Source organism: Haemaphysalis longicornis, unplaced genomic scaffold (assembly GCF_048455015.1).
Source record: "Haemaphysalis longicornis isolate Haplotype H1 unplaced genomic scaffold, Haemaphysalis longicornis Haplotype H1 scaffold_11, whole genome shotgun sequence".
Classification (NCBI taxonomy): Eukaryota; Metazoa; Arthropoda; class Arachnida; order Ixodida; family Ixodidae; genus Haemaphysalis; species Haemaphysalis longicornis.
Genome location: NW_027526214.1, coordinates 113,725,403 through 113,746,443, shown reverse-complemented (window position 1 = coordinate 113,746,443; position 21,041 = coordinate 113,725,403). Strand labels below are relative to the sequence as shown.

General features: G+C 45.8%; 1 protein-coding gene across 3 annotated transcripts in view; it reads left to right on the top strand.

Moving 5' to 3' along the window:
* Positions 1-21,041, top strand: part of LOC144160889 (uncharacterized) — a 153,694-nt gene that overhangs the window by 58,268 nt on the left and 74,385 nt on the right. The gene's annotated exons all lie outside the window — the stretch shown is intronic.

Here is a 21,041-nt window from a genome sequence, read left to right as displayed (position 1 = left end):
GTTCTTTCACACGCGAGCTCCGTTCGACTGCTGGATATGTGTCTATAGCGGGTCGCCTCCAAAGGCAGTTGCCCTCTGTTTCTAGGAACACGAGACAAGGAATCCAACATGAGTTGAAAGCTGCTATATTAGAAAATGAACATTTGCGAACAAATAAAGTGCAGAGATTTTTACTAAGGAGCCGTACTGGGTGGCAGCAGTCACATTTTGGCGCCCTCAAGAAATCACAGGAGTACGTGCCTGGTTGTGCCTAAAGAAATATCCGTCCACAAACCTGGTTGCATTGCAATAACAAAAAGCGGTCCCCCCCTCAAGTTATCGACTCAAATTTTTTCGTGCTCGAGAGGTGTACGTGCCAGGGTTGGTCAAAACAAATATCCGTCTAAGAAGCGTGCGGCATCCCAAACACAAAAATAAGTCGCTTCTCGGCCCTCTGCTTCGCGGTTACACCTGAGATGAACGCCGAAACACTTAAACCCGTTGCATTACCAGAATAATCGTTGCGAACAAAAGAAATTATAAAAGGACTAAGAAGCAGCACTGGGTGACTGCCAAAAGTCACTCAATATTTTTTGCGTTCGAGATGTACGATGCATACGTGACAGATAGCGGTTAAACAGTTATCCATCAACAAAGCGGGTCGCGTCGCCATAAAATAAGAAATTTGTCCTTTGAAGATAGTCGCGACATTACGGGAATAACTGCCGAGAAAAACAATATTAAAACTGGGTGTATATTTTGAAGAAACTGTGTCATGCAATAAACACACCAACTATTTAACTATCTACTTGATACTTTACAAGTTACAACTTAAAACTCTCTACTTTACAACGGTATTTAAATCTATGCTTCACTAAGACGTACTAATTTGGGCTACCACAACTCGCGGAAATGTGGGCAAAATAACAGTTCTACAAAAATGAGCTTTTTGCTGAGTCAGCAAGGTTCCGTATCTTTCTCCTACACGAAAACTATTTAAAAAGTACAATGTTATTCGCATGGATTCTATTTACAGTTATAAACTTTGCGGATGTTACAAAAAAGCAGTAGTAAATAACGGCTCAATAATTAACCTACCTGGTCTAGAAAAGCTCTCTTCGATATATTCTACTCGAAATACTGAAACCTGGAAAGTGAAAAATAGCCGGACAAATTAGGGAGAATAAGTGTGGCCATACAAATAGCCATTTTCCCAAAATAATTTTCGGAAATTTCTACCATGCCTTTTAATCATATACGCAGCATGTTTAAAATGTAACTCATGTTGTTTTTATAGGGATAAATATTTTCCTCTTTCTCCCTACTGTATTTGTAAGTTCCTATTTTTCCAAGCCCTGTTTAGTGTGTATTCTGAGCACTGTTTTTAGTCACCGCATATATTGTGTATACTTTGCGTTTTTTGTTTGTCTTGATTTTTGTCAATATAGGCCAATGCCGCTTGCCGCCCTTCGCACCGCGGGATTGGGGCTCGTCAGGCTGTTTTACGGCTTTTTTCCCGGCTCCCTTTGCGGGAACATGTTTGTTGTTTCTCCGCGCAAGAATAAAAATGAAAAATAAGCAAATGCCTCACTAGCTGCCCTGGGCGACGTCAATCACTCCCAATTTGTCGCGCTCCAGCACTGACAGCTACACTGACTGGTTGCGCTTGAATAGACAACCTTGAGCCAACCGGGTCGCATTGATCTACCAGAAGGCCATTTTCGTCTGGTTGTAGGAACACACGACTGGGACATGAAAAAGTGTTTATAAAGGGCTTCTTTAGGGGAGCAACAGAGGGGGGCAAAAGAAAAGAAAAGCAAACTACTAAGAAGTGGCGCGGGGCGAGAGCAGCTACTCACACCTCGCCGCCTGGAGGGAATGAGAAGCGTACGTGCGTAGTTCCGCTTACACAGATAACGGTCAGTGAAGCAGGTCCCGTCAATACCACTATGGCAGTTTCCCTGTTGGTCGAGAAACGCGTGACAAGACCACCGAAACTCTTCAGAAAGCGGGTGCATTAGAAGATCAACGGGCGTGAAATAAAGAAATATTAAGTTGTTCATTTTCAAGGAGAACATACGTGTAAAAAATACGCCCGCCAAAGCCAACAAACGGGCTTGTGCGGCGCGAACCGGCAGCAGCAGCCGCCACTTTTGTCAAAAATACCATTAATAGCGATAACAGAAAGAAAAGGAAACGGAAGGAATCAGACACACAGACAAAAGCAACGGCAAACAGACGCAAACAAAAATAAAATAAATCGACATTAGCCATAACTGCACTCTTGGCATTTCTCAGCACAGCTCATCCCGCTTTCATAACCGATTCCTGCTCTTTCAAAGAATCGTATGCCTCCTCATCACAAAGGAATGCTTGGAAATCAAAGAACTAGCCAAATGGTCACCGCACAGGCATGTATTTCCGCAATATTTATTGCTCGAATGGCAGCACTCAATGTCTACGCGTTGCTGAAGAGAACATTTCGTAAGGAAATTTACTGAAAATAGCAGGTATATAAAGGGGCCTTGCCGTTATTCCGTAATGGAAATGATAAGGCAGTGACTAAAAAGTCGAAATGGGGCTCAGCCAGCAGTAATAATTTGTCCGGCCTAAAATACAAGAGCCGTTCGTGTCCGAATGCGTTTTAACAGATACCCTTCAACAAAGGCAGTCGCATAGCAATGAAATAAACAGATTGCCCTGTGCAGATAGGAACTCTGGGAAAATGAAGTCAAAACGCTATTTTACAAAGTGGTTGCATTACGACAATAACCGCCGTTAACTATATATTGTAAAAAAATCGCGCCAATCCACCCCGTGAATGTGGTTGGAAAGCAAAGCAGTAACCGGCACCCATAACGATTACCCATGCGACGTCACTTAAATGCGCTCACATCTCTCTACAAATAGCAAAACCAGAGAGAAGTGAAATGCACTTAACCACACCATCGATTACTTCAAAGAGATATTCTTGCTAAGGTTAAATGAATGCATGGTGCATGAACCGCGTTTGTTTGAGTTGTATTGGTGTAGCACTAGAATGAAAACTTTTTTTTATAAAATCAAAGTAAGCTCCGACACGGTGTTAGGCGATCTGACTTCTCCGTCTCTGCGCCGCTGACGGAGGCGACGAGATTTGCGGCAGAGAAGGAGGAGGAAGAAATACTTCTGTTCAGATTTCTGAACAACCCAGAGTGCAGCCCTGGGAAGTGATTCCTTCTTCTGTGGGGCCCATATGCAGTCCGCGCGGACTGTGTTATGTCCACCTGCTGGAGCTGGGTAAGTAGAGAGGGCCTGGACAGCAGCATCTCCCATTGCTCTTGTTGGGTAGTTGACAGAAAGGGAGGAAAGTGCTCAAGGCTAATGTCGCATATCCCGATGACGGGGCGGATTTTTCCTACTTCTGAGCAAAATATACATTCAGCGTCGTAGCGAATCGGATGCATTAAGTGAAGACGCGTAGGCTGTGGGAAGGAGCCCTGATTTTATGAGCGGTGGGGTAGTTCGTTGTTCTCTCGAAAGGTCAGGGTAAGGTGAAGGTACGGTCTGTCTCAGAAGGCGATAATGCTGCGTTATATGCCTGAACGTGCCAAGCGGGTGACTGTCCTCGTGCAGCTCCATAGCACTGGAGGTAACAGCGCAGGCTTGTTGGGTGGGCGTATCTGTTGCCCTCAATTGAAGCGTGAGGGGGTGTCAAGATGAGCGGAGTGGAACCGTTTGGGGAGTGGTTTTTTAACACGCGCACTGCAGGTCAGGACACCCAACCCGACTGGTAATTCCAATAGGCTTGCTGGGAATCGGCGACTACCCTCCGTACCCCTGGTTGAGTGAGAGCCAAGGTGATGGCTGCCTTTTCTTATGCCGTCATTTCTTGTGTCCTAAGCGAGGTACACCCAAGAAGGTTGGTTCTGGAGGTAGCCACGATGATGGCGTATTGCTGCCCTCGATGTTTGGAGGCGTCTGTGTAGATAACTGCATGATCCCCACTGAGGCTGGTGTTTAGCGCTTGAGCCCGTGCTTTTCGGTGACCCTCGTCATGTGCGGGGTTCATATGTCTATGCAAAGGGAGCATCTTTAGTTTTAGTCGCCAAGAGTCTGGGAGCACGTCAAGCAGAGTGACATTCTGGGCGGCCCAGCCAATCTGGTGAAGGATGCAGTTACCCACCGCTGTTCTGAGTCGGACCTTCTGGTTAGAAAGATGGCCTTCTATCAGCTATTCCACCGTGTTGTGGAGCCCCGTGCTAAGCAGCCTCTGTGTGGACGCACTCATGAGAAGTCCAATGGCGTGCTAGACCGCATTTATAATGATTATATAAAGCATCTCTATGTCTTTGTTGTCGACAAGAAGACCAGGGGTTCACGTAAGTAACTCTCGAGAGGACAAAAACTTCAATTAATCGAAAGATACCAGATTCCTTTACGCCTCGCTTCTTTGTTTCAACTCGCCTGATCATGTGTATGATTTGATAATTGCTGTTTTTGAGGCGCTGAAGGAGACGTCACTCTTGGTGATAGGATCGAGATGTAGGCCCAGGATCTTGATGCTGGGGCTTGGAGTGATGGCTTGGCCATCAAGGAGTATTTGAATGTATTCCTTGGTTTGGCGTGAGGGTGGACGACAAGGAGCTGTGATTGTTACATGAACACTGGAGGCCACAGGCTTTAGCACATTGGCCTACTAGAAGTGAGATGCCATGTATTGGTGTGAGCTTCCTTTAACATTCGTAACTGTTAGCACATGAGCAAGGTGCGTACAGGGCCGCTAGACGGGCGTGAGTTATCGCGTGACGCTTTCACGTGGCATTCAGCGAGAACGCCGTGGGTAAACCCGTAGATGTGTCTGGCGAGTACACCACCTGTCTTCCCTGTGTTCGCGTCGGCTCGTAGCTAAATCGGTAAGACAACGGGCTCTCGCTTTGTTACGCTATTAGTTCCAGGTTCTATTCGCGGCGGTGCCAGTAAATTCGTTTATTTGTTCGCTGGAGTTTTCTGGTGACACCAACGGTCGCGAAAGAACCCTTGCGGGGTAGAGGTAAAAAACTTTGCTTTAAAAACGAATAAGAATGGGCATCATACAAGGTATACGCGCCTTGTTGCGTTTCAACAGATATCCATCAATGGAGCGGTCCTGTCACAATGATTACCCACCGCGCTGGCTCAGTGACTAAAGTGTTGTACTGCAGCGCGAAGGACACAGTTTCGATTCCCTGCCAAGGCAGCCGGTTTCTAATGAGACGAAAAGCGAAAACGCCGTTGTGTTCAAGGTTTCGTGCGTGTCGAAGACCACGAGATAGTGAAAATTAGTGAAAGAAATAGTGATAGTGGAAAGCGGGAGTGCCTCATCACCTGTGTAGCGGCGGCACGTTAACCTTATAATCAGTCAATCACCTGTTGAAACAATAAAGCCAGTTTTGCTCTCGTTTTAAAACACGTAACAAGGACAACAAAGTGGTTTTAGAAAACGACTGAGGGGGGATTTACAGACTTGAACAAAAGGTAATCACAAAGCAAAAGTCTAGGAAGCCACCCGGGGTAACAGGGGTGACTGACGTGTTCTCACGCTTCAGCAATGTACTGATTAAATTGATGCCCGCCAATACCGTAGTTCTCGTTGCTATAAATAAAATCAGCTTCCCTCGTGTCTTACAAACACGCAACTGGGAAGCGAGAACGCCTTTGAAAGCGCGTTATGATAAGGCAGTAACAGAAGAAAAAAAAGAGATAAAAAGCAAACGACTAGGATGCCAGTGGGCGACAGCAGCCGTTCATTTTCGCGAGCTCGAAGAATTGATTGACTGTAGGGTTTAACGCAGGTGATGACGCGCCGTAGTGGAGGGATCCGGATTTATTTTGGCCACCTGGGGATCTTTAGGGTGCGCCGAAATATCGAACACACGATAGTTTTAGATGCGAAGCATCTTTTGCTTTTGGCTCCGTCGTCCGTCGTCCATCTGTTCGCACCTCTCCCCCTACACTCTGAAAAAAGAAATAGTAGCGGCGCCCGGTTTCGGTCCCACTACTCTCGGGCCGCAAAGGGAGGTAGGTGGAGCTCTTCCCACTGCGCTACAACAACGATTTTTTTCTTTATTGATCTGCGCTACAAAACCGGAACAGGAGCATGTGCTACGAACGCGCCTTATGTCCTTGACTCATTCAAACTACGTAAATAAGCTACTGATACAACGAAGGCACGCGATTTTAACGTCAACAGAAACGACGAACTGAAAACTTTAGAGGAGGATGTTGAATTTCCCGTGGGAAAGCTGTGGCGGGAAGCGCCACGCGCTTTCCAGCTCACCAGGGAAGAGGACGAAGAGGGCGTGCAGCGGGGTAGGAGCGTGAGCACGAAATAAAGAAAGACGAGAATCAGGAGGTGTTCGATGCTGTAACGTTGGTATCGGTTTCTTCGCTGTCTCTACATTTGTCTGTCTCTGCATGGGAGTTCCACTACGTTCCCATTCGTGCTCCGATAGATGGAACAACATAACGGCAACACAATGGAACCTACACGGAGCCCCTATGATGCTTTGCATCCTCCTCATGGTTCGCCACGGGAAGATGGTGTAATTTTTTTGCTCGAAGAATTGATTGATTGTAGGGTTTAACGCGCCGACGCAGCGCAGGCGGTGAGGCGCGCTGTAGTGGAGGGCTCCGGATTAATTTTGACCACCTGGGGACCTCTAAGATGCGCCGAAATCTCAAACACACGGGCGTTTTTCCTTTTCGCGTCCATCAGAAAAGCGGCCGGCGCGGCCGGGAACTGAAACCGCGACCTCGTGCTCAGCAGCGCAACGCCTTAGCCACTGAGCCACCGCGGCGGGTGAGCTCGAAGACTAACAGGTAAAGGTGCCTGGTTGCGTTGAAAGAGGTGTCATCAAAAATCCAGACGCACAGCAATAACTAACGGTACATCCCTTTTTTTTTCTTGGACATCAGATATGAATGCCACAATGCCTTTCAATGAGGCTCAATTAACAGGATTAACAGAATAACGAAGGATTACCAATGCAACAAAGGAAACAAAATGAAACGCTTAAGGAGCCCCACTGGGCGACATTTTCTCGCGCCAGTACATTAATAGGTGCACGTGCTTGGCTGCATCCAGATATCCGTGAAAAGGCGGGTGGCATCGCCATAACTTACGGCAGCTGCCCTTTGGTTCAAGTAACGCCCAACAGGAAAGCCGGAACCGCTGTTTCAAAGTAGCTGAATTGCAGAAATAAAAGTCAGCAACAAAGAAAATGAAATGGAAACGACTACGAAGCCCCACTGCAGACAGTCAATTTCTCACTGCCACTCAACGTTTCGTGCTCCGTTTGTGACACACATCGGTGCCTGGTTGTGTTCGATATCGTTAAGCAATACGGGTTCCTAAGCAGTAGCAAAACGCAGCTGCCCTCTGTTCCAGGAACGCACGAAAAGGACGCCAGAACCATTTTGAAAGTGCCTGATCTATGGAATTAACTGACGTGAACAAGGGAAATGAAGGAAACGACTAGAAAGCCGCACGCCGGGCAGCAGTCATTCTATATCTTTTGTGCCGCAGTGCGCCTGGTTGTTTTTGGATAGATGTCCGTCAATGAGCCGGATAACAGCGCATTAATAAATGCACACGCACCTGGTTCGGGAACTTCCTATATTGACGCCCAAACGCTTTTCAAAGCGTTGTGGAACATTCCCTGGTTAAACCAATTGAAACTGATTACGTGACATACTGAACCAAGAGCATATCTGGTTGTTTTTCTAAACTATAACCTTAGTCAAATGGCAGCTGAAATAGCAAGAGGGACTCATAACTGTTCAAATATATTAAATCTATCACTAATGAACAACCCAGAAAGCTTAAAGTCGATGATATTCTTGCATGAAAGCAGTGACCACAAGGTCAACATTACTACACGTTTGTTATGCCGAATACGCGCCACTGTGGCATTGGGCGAGAAACCAAGAATGAAATAGAAGAAAATAGCTGAGTGCAAAGTGTCGCCGCATTCAAGCCATCCAGTAACCGGAGGAAGGTCCGAGAGGAGAGAAGAGGACGAAGAAGCTCACGCTGCAGAAAAAGCTCCATGGCCTAGCAGTTTTCGGGATGGCCAAGTGACCTGCGGTCCTCGTGAGGACGCTGGGAACAACGTCGCCGGCTAGGCTGTGCTGAGGCGGTATTTTCATCGCCAGCGAGTTCCGTTGTCTTTGTTCTCCTGCTCACCTTCTGTAACCAGCCTCACTGTACCACCAAAACTCGTGTTGCGATCCGTCATTCCGGAGTCCTTGTGTCACCAAACCTCAATAACATAACTGCCACCTTTTCGACAAAGCAATCCTCATTTAGAATAAGGGTAATTATGATACAAATAATATCGAGTAGCAAGATCCCCTGGTGACGTCTGAATCCAGTTTCGCATCCCGACCCTTTAAAAGGTATGGGGAATCGTGCCTTCTTGGCATGGACGGCAGTGCACATAACGAAGCCTGAAAAGGCAAGGAACAAAAAGATATTTAATGCATCTCACTCAAGCGACGGCAAGTCCAGCCCGTCTTCGTGGTCGCGCCGAACAGCCCGCCTTTCCACGCGCTACTAACATTTATTTCTCACGCAAGGGGTGAGGGGAGTCCCTCATAGCGACCAGCATCGTCCCCAACAACACGCGCACTGGCAAGGCGCGTGCGCACTGCGTTTGTGCTCCCACAAGGAACACTGAAGTGATTTGTAAGCGTTGTGGGATTAATAGCGCAAATTGTAGGCCGGAGTCAATAGGCCATGTTTATTTAGGCCACGCGAATTTATTTATGGAAAAACAAATTCGAAAATGCTGTCCTCCTCTCTGCATCCTTGCCCATTTCATGCGGCGCCTTCGTGTGACGTCAGGAGAAAATGACTTGCCTTGACCGTTCTACTGCACGGCTTGCCGACCTTCCGTCGGCGAGCCCTGGCCCACCGGCCCAGCTTCTAGTTCGCCGGCCGCCGACGCGCCAGCCGCAATTGGTCAGCTCACTTAAAACTAAGCCATCACACGTTCGTGAATGGAAGAATGTGCATTTCTTTACTTTGTTAATAGGTACACTGTACCAATTTCCAAGTCTACGTTGCTCCACACAAGCGCTGCGGAAGCACACATGCTACCCTTGGCTAACTGGTACGCTAGTAGAAAAGTCTGAGGCCACTGAAAGCCGGGAGGTGAGTCGGCGAAGTCAATATAAATACTAAGGAAAAAAATCAACTGAAACTTTTACCCTACAACGTAAAACGGGGCAGCAGGAAGCACTTTTTTGCGCTGGGTGAACAAGCAAAGCGGTCAGCAGCACGGCTACACATCTGGGAACGCTTTTCCGTCTAAGAAATGCAATTGCTAGAAGTTAGATATTGTGAAAACTTTAGGGACGCGCACTGCATGAGCGCTATACAACATATAGACACATTAGCTACTTAAAATGCTAAAACTAAATAAAAGTGTAAACTGGTTATATATTATATAGCTTATATTTCCACCGCCGGCAGCGCTGGCCCGTGGCCGAGTTGTCTGGTGCACTAGATATGTCATCTTGCAAGTATCAAGATGGGATCGCCGAGGGTATATTCTTTGTTTTTTTGAAAGTTGATTTTTGTTTTCAGCCGATGTTTTCTATACTGATAAACAATCCCTCTACGCAAAAATAGGGACTAAGAAGAAACAAGTAATACACAACACAGGTACTGTGTTGTGTATTACGCAATTCTTCTTCTTCCCTGTTTTTGCGCCGAGTGATTGTTTTAGCGTAATGTACCAACTCGCCCACATCAAGCTCAAAGAAAAAAGTCCCCGCGTTTTTGCAGCCGCCCCTTTCCATAGCGGCGAATTCCAGTGCAAGCCGGGTGAACTTCCCATGCGTTGTAGTCCCACAGAAGGGCTGAGCGCAGGCCGGGGAGTCGCTTGTACCTATTTTACCGGTAAGTGCCCGGCGCCACCAAAAGAACACGCATTCACATGGTGCCTTCCACAGCCACAATGGACACTCAACTCGCAACCGCCTGATGCCGCCAGACTCTTTCACCTCCCGGATTGGCGCAACGCGGCATAATGGCCGGGGGCCCCGTCAGATGGACAAGGGTAAGGGGCCCAACGTGGCCCAGCTTTCCAGACGTGGATTCCCCTTTCAAGGGTTTACACTCGACCAGGCATTCCTGCACCCATTAAAGAAACCGGTGGGTGCCCGGCGGCACTAGGATTCGAACCCAGTACCTTCCGCATACGAGGCGAGTTCTGTACCTCTGAGGCACCGCTGCGGTTAAACATTCCTGCGTTTTTGCAGCCGCCCCTTTCCATAGGGGCGATTTTCCCGTGCAAGCCGGATGAACTTTCCAAGCGTTGTAGTCCCACACAAGGGCCGAGCGCCAGGCCGGGGAGTCGCTTGTACCTATTCTACCGGTAGGTGCCCGGCGCCACCAAGGAACACACATTCACATGGTGCCTTCCACAGCCACTATGGACGCTCAACTCGCAACCGCCTGTGGCAGGACATGCCGCCAGACTCTTCCAACCCCCGCAATAGCGCAACGCGGCATGATGGCCGGGGGCCCCGCCAGATGGACAAGGGTCAGGGGCCCATTGATAGGGTAAAGACAGCTTTCCAGGCGTGGATTCCCTGTTTCAAGGGTCCGCACTCGATCAGGGACACCTGTACCCGTTAAAGAAACCGGTGGATGCCCGGCGGTACCAATATTCGAACCCAGTACCTCCCGCATACGAGGCGAGTGCTGTACCTCTGAGCCATCCCTGCGGTTTAAAAGTTACCACCCCTTCCACTGGGGCATTTCCCGACAAAGTCGGCTAACTTCCCAAGCACTGGATCCCCTGTTCAGGAGGTGCTTGTACCTATTTTATACTGGTTGGTTCCCAGCCGTACCGAAGTACCTACCACTTTCTTGTAACCAATGATACGGTAGGGCGTGGTATTACGGTTTCCAGGAACCCCCAAGGTAGGCGCTTGTTCCCACTTTCAAACTGGTGGCTGGCCAGCGGCTGAAGTCGCGGAGCAGCAGTCTCCCACGTATACCGCAGTGGTAGAGCGGGCCCAAAGCCCTTTATCCCCTGCCAAGGCTGTACAGGGGGCACTTGTACCCTTTGTCTGGCGGGTTCCCTTTTGACTGGTTGGTGCCCTTCTATACGGAGTTCACCACTTTTGGGCCCTAACATTCACTGCTCCACGGGCGAGTTCGCAGAACGCGTGCAGACTCACACTGACGCGCTAGCCAGTTCTCGTTGGTGTGCTGTTGCAATAACCATTGACTTTTTGCAATGTTTTAGCCTCTGCAAAAGGCGTTCGCACATGCACTTTCATGTTTTCGTTTTGCTTGTGCATCTTTTTGCAATGTTTTAGCCTCTGCAAAGCGCTTTCGCACATGCACTTTCATGTTTTCGTTTTGCTTGTGCATCTTGTTGCAATGTTTTAGCCTCTGCAAAAGGCTTTCGCACATGCACTTTCATGTTTTCGTTTTGCTTGTGCATCTTTTTGCAATGTTTTAGCCTCTGCAAAAGGCTTTCGCACATGCATTTTCATGTTTTCGTTTTGCTTGTGCATCTTTTTGCAATGTTTTAGCCTCTGCGAAGGGCTTTCGCACATGCCCTAATGATGGTGGGAAAAAATTGAGATAACTTAAGGCGACTGAGCTGGTTACTGAAACCCGTAACCAAATCATGCTCACAAGACTTGGTTAAGGCCGAATTGGGGCATGTGTTAGCAATCTACTCCTTGATCAGTTTAGAATGTGCGCTGTCGAAGGGTAAAAGGCTCTTCTTGGTTCTAGGGCTGTACATCCAGCAAACATGTGCCTTCGTGAAGCTACGTTTAAGGTCTAGAAACTGAATTAAGTCATCTTTTGGCAATTCACGTGAAAACTATAAACCACCTGATTCCGCAAGGAAAAGATTCATGAGATCTGCAACCGTAACATCAAGGCCAAGATCATTAAGATTTAAAAGCACAAGGTAGTCATCCCCGTATCTGTAGATTCTAACAACATTACGATTGTTGAAATGGGCATTGATGCGTTTGTCAATGAATGATAAATAGTTGTCGCACAAAACAGGAGCTGCAGATGACCCGATGCAAATGCCGTCTTTTTGAACGTAGTGGAATCCATTAAAACTTATGATGATTGAATTCCAGTTGAATTCCAGAACCATGCCATCTTGAGATCAGAGGACGGTTTGAACTTTTAGAATTTTACTTGCAATCAACCCTCATAGGTTTTAAAGGATCCCACCACGTTCAAAATGACGAAACTTGCATCGGGTTATCTGTAGCTCCTGTTTTTTGCGACATCTATTGATCATTCATTGACAAACGCATCAATGCCCATTTAAACAATGGTATCAATAGATACGTGGATGACCACCTTGTGCTTTCAAATCCTAATGACCTTAGCCTTGACATTGCTGTGACAGATTTCTCTATTCTTTCCTCGCGGAATCTGGCGGTCTAGAGTTTACATGTGAATTGCCAGAAAATGACTTAATTCAGTTTCTGGACCTTACACTTAGCTGCACGAAGCCACATGTTTGCTGGATACATAGCCCTAGAACCAAGAAAAGCCTTTTACCTTTCGACAGCGCCATTCTAAACTGAACAAGAGAGGTATTGCTAACACATGCCTCAATTCGGCCTTAACCAAGTCTTCTGAGCATAATTTGGTTACGGGTTTCAGTAACCAGATCAGTCACCTTCAAGAAGCTCAATTTTCTCCCACCATCATTAAAAGCGTGTGCCAAAGCCTTTTGCAGAGGCTAAAACATGGCGAGAAAATGCACAAGCAAAAAGAATACATGAAAAAAGCATATTATACAATGCGTGCATACACTATCACACAATATCAAGAAGCTTGCGGCCAGATACAACGTGAGTATTGTATTCTAGTCCCCTAGCAAGCTGGCTAAGACTTGCCCTTTCATGGTGAGTAAGCCAGTAGGAACATGCACCAAGAAGCACGCTACCTGCTACAGAGACTGTGCCAGCAATGTCGTACACAGTAATGCGTTGAATTGCGGGAAGGTGTACATTGGGCGAACGGGCCGCTGCTTCAACGACCGGGCCAGAGAGCACCGGATGGCTGTTAGCAGCAACAGCCGTGGGCACTTGGCGGATCACTGTAAGCGATGCGGTTGCACGCCATTCCTGGACCAGACGACCTTCTTGAAAAAAGCAGGAAACGAGACGGAAAGGAGATTCTCGAGGCTTATTTCATCAAAAAAGCAGGGGATGTCTGCGTCAGCACGCCATCGCTATCACTAAGTGATAAAGAGCTGTCTTTATTAAAGACAGCTTCTAATCACCGAGAGTAGAATGTGCGTTATTCGTCATGTTTGTGTGTATGCAGTATCAGTAGTGCGTGTGGGTGCCGACATGTTCAATGATGTTACAATTTTATCTGATAGCCGTCAGCAAATGTTCATTCCTGACAGTAATCTTGATTCTGTACTAATGGCCTGTATATAAGCAAGCTTGGTTTTCATAAATAAACAGTTGGAAGTTGGCCCCTGTATGTGGTGTATGTTTCTACTTCTTCGTCAGCTTAGCGCCCCCTTTTACTATTTACTACTAAGGTATCCGTAAATCTCCATCTTCTTATTTATTCATCTATACTGGTTAGACCATACTGCAACACTCTAAGGACTAAACAGAAGGGAAGAAGAAAAATTTACATGACACACATGCTAGTGACGAATCTAGGCCAATTACAATGCTCTCGTCAAACACAACTACATATCAGTACCTATAAGGAGCAGTGGCCGACTGAATGAATGACTGACTGACTCACGGAATCATCAACACCAAGCCAAAACTGCAATAACTGGATACCTAAAATTTCAGGCCTACATTTGTGTCGTGGTCTAGGGCATCACTAAGGCGGGCTTTTCGGAAATTGTACTCCTAACGGAGGAACAAAGCGAAATTGTGTTTTCGTAAATTTCCTAATATCTCACCCAGGGTTTCATATATCCAAGTGATTTTTGCGGACATATGTAGCTCTTAAGAACACCTAAAAAGTAGGTTTAGGGTTTTCGCTATTACCCACACTATTGAGCCAATCTGCATTTTGTATCTATACGGGGCTTGTTAAAGGAGTACTGACACCAAATTTAGAAGCCTAAAGAACGATATAACTGGCTTCAGTAGTTTGTACAGATTCCCCACAGAAATGTTTGCAGCGATCCGAGGCTGGAAACTCATCGAAAATTGATTTTAATTGCCCTGTCTGCGAGCTACCACAAATCGTCAGCAGTAGCGAAATCGTTATGGGTGTGACGTGAGACTAGCCGGAATTTGCGGCTGATTCAGCATGACGTCTTACAGTTGTTTCCGGAACCGGAACCCATAGCCTGCGCTGCTGTTGTGGGAGGAAGGACTAGACTTTATTGAAGCCATAAAGGACTTCAGGTGATCAACCTGGGCTGGTCCCTACGTCCAGGGTCCCGTTGGTCCTGCAGGCCTCATCCGCCAAGGATATCAGCTGGTGCTGACCCTCCGCCTCCGAGGCCCTGACAGCCGCCTCCCAGGAGTTGGGGTGGTCTCGCAGTCGTGCAGCATGTTGTGGTGCCGGATGGTTGGGGCAGGCAAGGACCATGTGGTAGATGGTGCCGCGGCCCTGTTGGCAGTTGGGACATACGGGTGAGGGGTAGAGCTGGGGGTGGAGCAGGTTCATTCTGGATGGTTTCGGCGAGGTGTTGCTCTGGAGCAGACGCCACTTGACTTGCTCCCTCTTGTCAAGCAGATGATGAGGTGGTGGTAGAGTGCGCCGCTGCTCCCGATAGTGTTTTCTAATGCTCCGAAAGGTGGTGATGGGGGTAGGTGGGTCCCGCCGCTCTTCTCGATCTTCGTGCCCCGAAACGACGGCACGGGCGCTAGCTTCTTCGCGTGCCAAGTGATGGGCTCGGGCATTGCCTCTCACTTTGGTCTCAGTATGGGACGGAGTCCAGATGATGCTGATGGTCAGCTTCCCTTCTGGTGGGTGGTGGGTGTCGAGGATGTGATGAGCATCAGGACAAATGCGACCACGTAGGTAGGCACAGCAGGCGTCTTGGGAGTCGGTGTAGATGTAACGAGGATGCTGTATGATGGCTAGAGCGATGGCCACCTGCTCATCGATCAGAATTTCTTCACTTACAGGGGTGCGAAGAGAAGCTACTTTCGAGTTGTCGTCCCCAGTACATGCCACGGCTACCACTTCACCTGCACAGACCAGGGCTGCGTCTGTGTAGGCTACTCTGTGAGAGGATATGTACTGTAGCATCTTGCTGAGTGCTTTGGCGCGTGCTTCTCGTCTGCCCTTGCACTTATTTATTTATTTATTTCAAAACAACCCTAAAGGCCCTCTGGCGGAGGGTATTACATATGGTATACATCTAAATACAATAGTGAAATGATAAATCAAAATTTACTTAAAACAAAACACGAGAACAAAAAGAGCAAAGGAAAAGGACAGTGCATCACGTAAGAAAAGGAACATTCGCAGAGGAAGGGAAAAAAGTACTTCTGGGAGCACCGTATCAAACTTGATACGTCACAGCACGTGTTCTAGCATGCGGAAAAAAACAAGCAATAACGAGGAAAACAAATGAACAAATGTACAAATGGGAAAAAATAAGCAATAACGAAAACAAATGTACAAACGGGGCAGTGAAATGGAGTTAGGTCTGCACCCTCTTGTTTAGGGCATCTGATAACTTCGACACATTTGTTTCGATGAAAATGTGTGATGGCAGATTATTCCATTCCATTGCCGTTCGAGGTATGAATGATTGAGCAAATGCAAGTGAACGACAAGTGATGCATTTCACCTTGTGTGGATGATCACGGCGTGGAAGATGGCTGAAGGTTCAAACATTAAATCATTATAAAGAGACGCATGACAGTAAAGTTTGTGAAATAGTGTTAAACGAGATACAAAACGACGATGGAATAAGGCTTCAAGTTCGGCGCGATTTTTTAAGGCTGTTACACTGGTGTGACGTGAATAATCCGAATAAATGAAGCGCGCAGCACGGTTTTGCAGTGCTTCCAAACCATTTATTAGGTATGTTTGATGAGGATCCCATATGGCTGAAGCGTACTCTATTTTAGGACGTATTAGTGTTGTGTATGCCAGCTTGCGTAAATGTGCAGGCGCATGTTTGAGGTTATGTTTCAGAAAGCCAAGAGAACGATTTGCAGATGCGAGAATATGGTTAATGTGATCATTCCACCTGAGGTTAGTGGTTAGGTGAACGCCAAGGTATTTGTAGGAAGAAGCCTGTTCCACATCATTGTTGTTTAAGATGTAACAAGTGGATGGGCGGAAAGCCTGATTAGTGAAAGACATTAATTTTATTTTAGCAAGGTTGAGGGGCATTAGCCAGGTGGAACCCCATGTGTTTACAGCGTTTAGGTCGGACTGGAGAATGTCATGATTGGAGTTAGAATGAATATTACGATATATTACGCAGTCGTACGCAAAAAGTCTAATATTAGATTTAACGCCATCTGGTAGATCATTATTATATATTAGAAAACGTAGAGGCCAAAGTACGCTTCCCTGTGGTACACCAGATGTTACGGGGACTAGACATGAGCTGTGATTGTTAATTGATGTGAATTGCATTGTTAGAAAGAAGTTTTTTTATTCATGTGACAACAGTAGGGTCAATGTTCAATTTATTAAGCTTGTGAATGAGCCGACGATGAGGGACCCGGTCAAATGCTTTTGAAAAATCTAGGAAGATGGCATCTACTTGGACTCCGGCATCTATAGATGAATGTACGTCGTGAATGAAGCCAGCAAGTTGTTTATTTATTTATTTATTTATTCAAAATACCTTACAGGCCCGGGGGCTATTCATGTGTCACATGAATAGTTTTTGCGAAAACCGTGCTGATGCTTAAATATGAGGTTATCTTCTTCGAGGTATGAGGTTATCTTCTTCGGCCTAGAAATTGCACCGATAAAACATGTATTAGACCTTATTGCGCCTGTGTTAACACACATTTATAATTTAGTTCTGTCAACTAGTGTATTTCCTAAAAGCATGCAGATAGCGAGGGTAACCGTACTTCACAAAGGCGGGGACAAAAATGTGTTCAGCAATTACCGTCCGTTGTCGATATTACCGATATTTTCGAAATGTATTGAAAAAATTATCAACCTTAGAATGAACTGTTTTTCACACAAATACAACTTAATTACAAGCAGCCAACACGGTTTTAGAAAAAAGCATTCCACTGAATCTGCATTACTGGTACAAAAAGAAATAATTTTAGATAATATTGAGAAAAAAATGATGGCCCTAGGAATATACCTCGATTTCAGTAAAGCCTTCGATCGCGTCAATCACAATTTTCTGATCTCTAAATTAGAAAAATATGGCTTTCGAGGAAATATACTAGCTCTTTTACCGTCGTACCTAGGATCACGTAAACAGTTTACAGAAATTAATAAGTGCAGATCTAATGTTCGACCGGTTGTCACAGGAGTGCCGCAAGGCAGTATTCTCGGTCCCATTCTCTTTCTGTATTACATAAACGACATTGTCAATATCAGTACAAGATGCACTTTTGTCATTTATGCTGATGACTGCACAGTGTTTGTTAATGGAAAACAATTAACTGACATAACAGAACAGGCAGGTAGACTTTGTGGCGAGATAAAAAATTGGTCTGAAACCAATAACCTTTTGCTTAATGAATCTAAAACAAAGTGCGTCTTATATAGGGCTCGGAATACACCCATAAATATACCAAACAGTATTATTTTGGACCCATACACGGTAAAGCTTGAAAAATGTGTCAAAACGCTAGGTGGAATATTCACTAAACATATGTCCTGGAACGACCATGTTGACTTACTGTGCTCAAAAGCTCGCAAAACTCTTGGGATAATAAGCAGGTATCGGTATTTTCTTCCTTTTGGAATTAAAAAATTATTATACAATTCTTTATTCCATTCGCAGCTCAGTTATTGTGTGTTAATATGGGGAAACACAACAGCAAATAATCTAAACAAACTCACGGTTTTGCAAAAAAAGGCAGTCCGAGCCATTGAAAATGTTCCGTATAATGCACACACTGACGAATTATTCAAGAAAAATCGGATAGTCCGAGCATTTAAACTATATCATCAAAAACTAACTAGAAGCTATAAAAATGCAGTACAGGGTAAATTAGCGGTATTTATAGAATTAGCTAAGCTACAAAAAAAGAGTTTGCCATATTCCTGTCGATGTCAAATTCCTTGGCAGGTACCATTCTCACGCACAGATTATGTGCGCCAGAGATTATGCCACACGTTACCCAACACATTAAATGAGCTTTATAAGCACTGCATTGATCCTTTATCCATGAGTGGCAAGAGCATGTTGGAACTATCGTTGTGATGGCTTTATTTGAATTTTACTTGCGAAAACGTGTTCCTGAACGCAGTGTCAATTTCATGTATACATTATCACTCTCGCGTACGAATGTTATGTGTCATTGGAATTCTAAGATACCATGTCCTGCAATTTTACCTCGTTGCCTGTTTGCATTTTATGTACTTGTTTTTACATGTGACAAGCGCTACATTGCTGAATATTCGCGTTGCTTTTACCTCGTTTTTACGGTGCACGCCTTCATTTAGTTTTTTCTAAAGTTAACAAATACTGTTTCTAATTGCGTTTTACCGTGTTTCCTCAGCTATCTCGTTTTTTTCCCCTGTGTGAAATGTTACCCAGTAGGAAATGAATAATCCAACAGTATGTATGTATGTATTGTATTTGCACTTATTTGCAGCTAGTTGACGGTGGCCGGAGCTCTGTCAAACTGCTTTATTGCAGTTTTTTTTTCGGCCGCCATTTTTTCACCATTTTTCACCTGGTGTATTGATTTTGGTGAAAAATAAACAAATTGAAATTGAAATTGAGGTATATAATCACTTGCGAATGTATAATATGCTCTAACAATTTAGAAATGGTGGTTGTTAAAAAAATGGGTCGATAGTTAAGGGGTGAGGAACGATCACCTGATTTGAAGAATGGTACCACCATGGCCACCTTCCCATCTCAGGGTATTACGCCTGTTGATAGTGACTTTGAAAACAAGGCTGACAATAGTGGAAAATTCTTGGTGCCAAATTTTTTAGAATTGTTTCATTTAGGCCTGTATTGTCCGCTGAAGATGAACTCTTGAGATTAGTAAGGAGAGAATAAATTCCAGAATGAGTAATTAATATTTCTGACATAGAAGAGACAAGAGACTTCGTTGGGTGCATGTTTTTTGCTATTGGGCGGAAGTCGATAAGGGACCTCATGGCAGATGGTATTTTCCGGGATGCTTCATTAACGTGGATGGCCTTGAGGTTCAGTTGGGTAAGGATGGTCTCTCCTGCTGGTGCTTTACTAAGTCTAACCGATCTCGCTTCGATAGGAGAGGCTTGGCTGTGATACCAGTGTAAGCAAGGCTTGTAAACTGCGCACTTGACGTTTTGAACGGTTTTGCTCATCAATTTGTGCTTGCTTGCTGTTTTCTGGGACTGGTGTGAAGACTGTGTTATGTCTGAGCGGCCCGTGGGCGTCGCCGAGCTCGCGGACGGGTTAGTCGTCGTCGTTGCCGCCCGCGTCGATTCCGCAATCGCCATTCTCCGAGTCGCTGCTGGCCTGCGGGATGAATTAATTATGATTCGCCGCTACCGCAGCACCAACATTTAAAAAATCAGGTGGAAACGACTCATCTGAGTTTGACGTTTCAGACATGACTGCGCGAGAAAGTGTGAGCCGCTTGCAATCCGTAGCAGACGATGGGGCGAACGTCCCTGACGTCACGTGTGAGACCGTGACGTAAGACGGGCAAGCTTGCAGGCTGGCTTTCGAACGGCCATTTTCCATCGCGGCGACCTAATTTTAACTGGTTGCAATATACGTGCTATAATTATTTCTATGTTGGCGCCTGACGGCTTTCGTTTCGATTTTCATAATTACTGGGCGAGCAGGTATTCTTTACAGCATAAAAACTGAAAGCGAGAAATTTAGTGTCAGTAGTCCTTTAAGTGTTCTCTAATTAACGATTGAATGCTCGATTTGTCAACTTGGTTTTTAGTCATAAACGTTACTCATACAAATACGGAAAACCAATTTTAAGGATTTCACCCAGCGATGCAGCTAAAGTGGTGAAAAAGATTTTTGGCAATGACAGGCCTGATAAGCCGGAAAGGCCTAACAAATTTTGTCCTTCCAGTTAGATTTTGCTTGTCCTTCTAGTTGGTGAATGATGAAGATGAAATAATGAGGTTCTTTTGTTACTCGAGCCGAGAGGACAATCTAGAGTCGCTATGATGACCAACGTGCGATGCTTGAACCGGGTGAGGGTTGACGACTGCTTTTCTTGCTGGATTTAAGGTTTATTTACACAATTTACATTACTACAAGTATTCACATCAGAACAGAATGATGGTTACTTTGTCAATCTGCCCGCAGCATCCTCTTCGGCCATGGTCTATACAGAACTCGATCTCCACAACCGACCCCGGACAAAACCAGGTACACTGGTTTTGATTCCAAAAACTACGCCTCCAAAGGGGGGCGTTCTACAAAGGGCGAAAAAACCTTTCAACATGATTCATATGAACCACGGATTGGCTGCAAGAAATAACCAATTCTTGACGTGTTCGCACCTGCGGTGACATGTCCCAGCACTCTCTCTCATGCACTAGTAGTTCGTTTCCCGCGCACGTTATTGCATCATCATCATCATCATCATCACCAGCCTATCTACGCCCACTGCAGGGCAAAGGCCTCTCCCATTACTGTCCAATTACCTCGGTCCTGTGCCAACTGTGACCAATTTATCCCCGCAAACTTCTTTATCTCATCTGCCCATCTAACTTTCTGCCGCCCCCTGCAACGCTTGCCTTCTCTAGGGATCCACTCTGTTACCCTTAATGACCAGCGGTTATCTTGCCTTCGCATTACATGTCCTGCCCACGTCCATTTCTTCTTCTTAATTTCTACTAATATGTCTTTAACACCAGTTTGCTCCCTGACCCACTCCGCTCTCTTCCTGTCCCTTAATGTTACACCTATCAT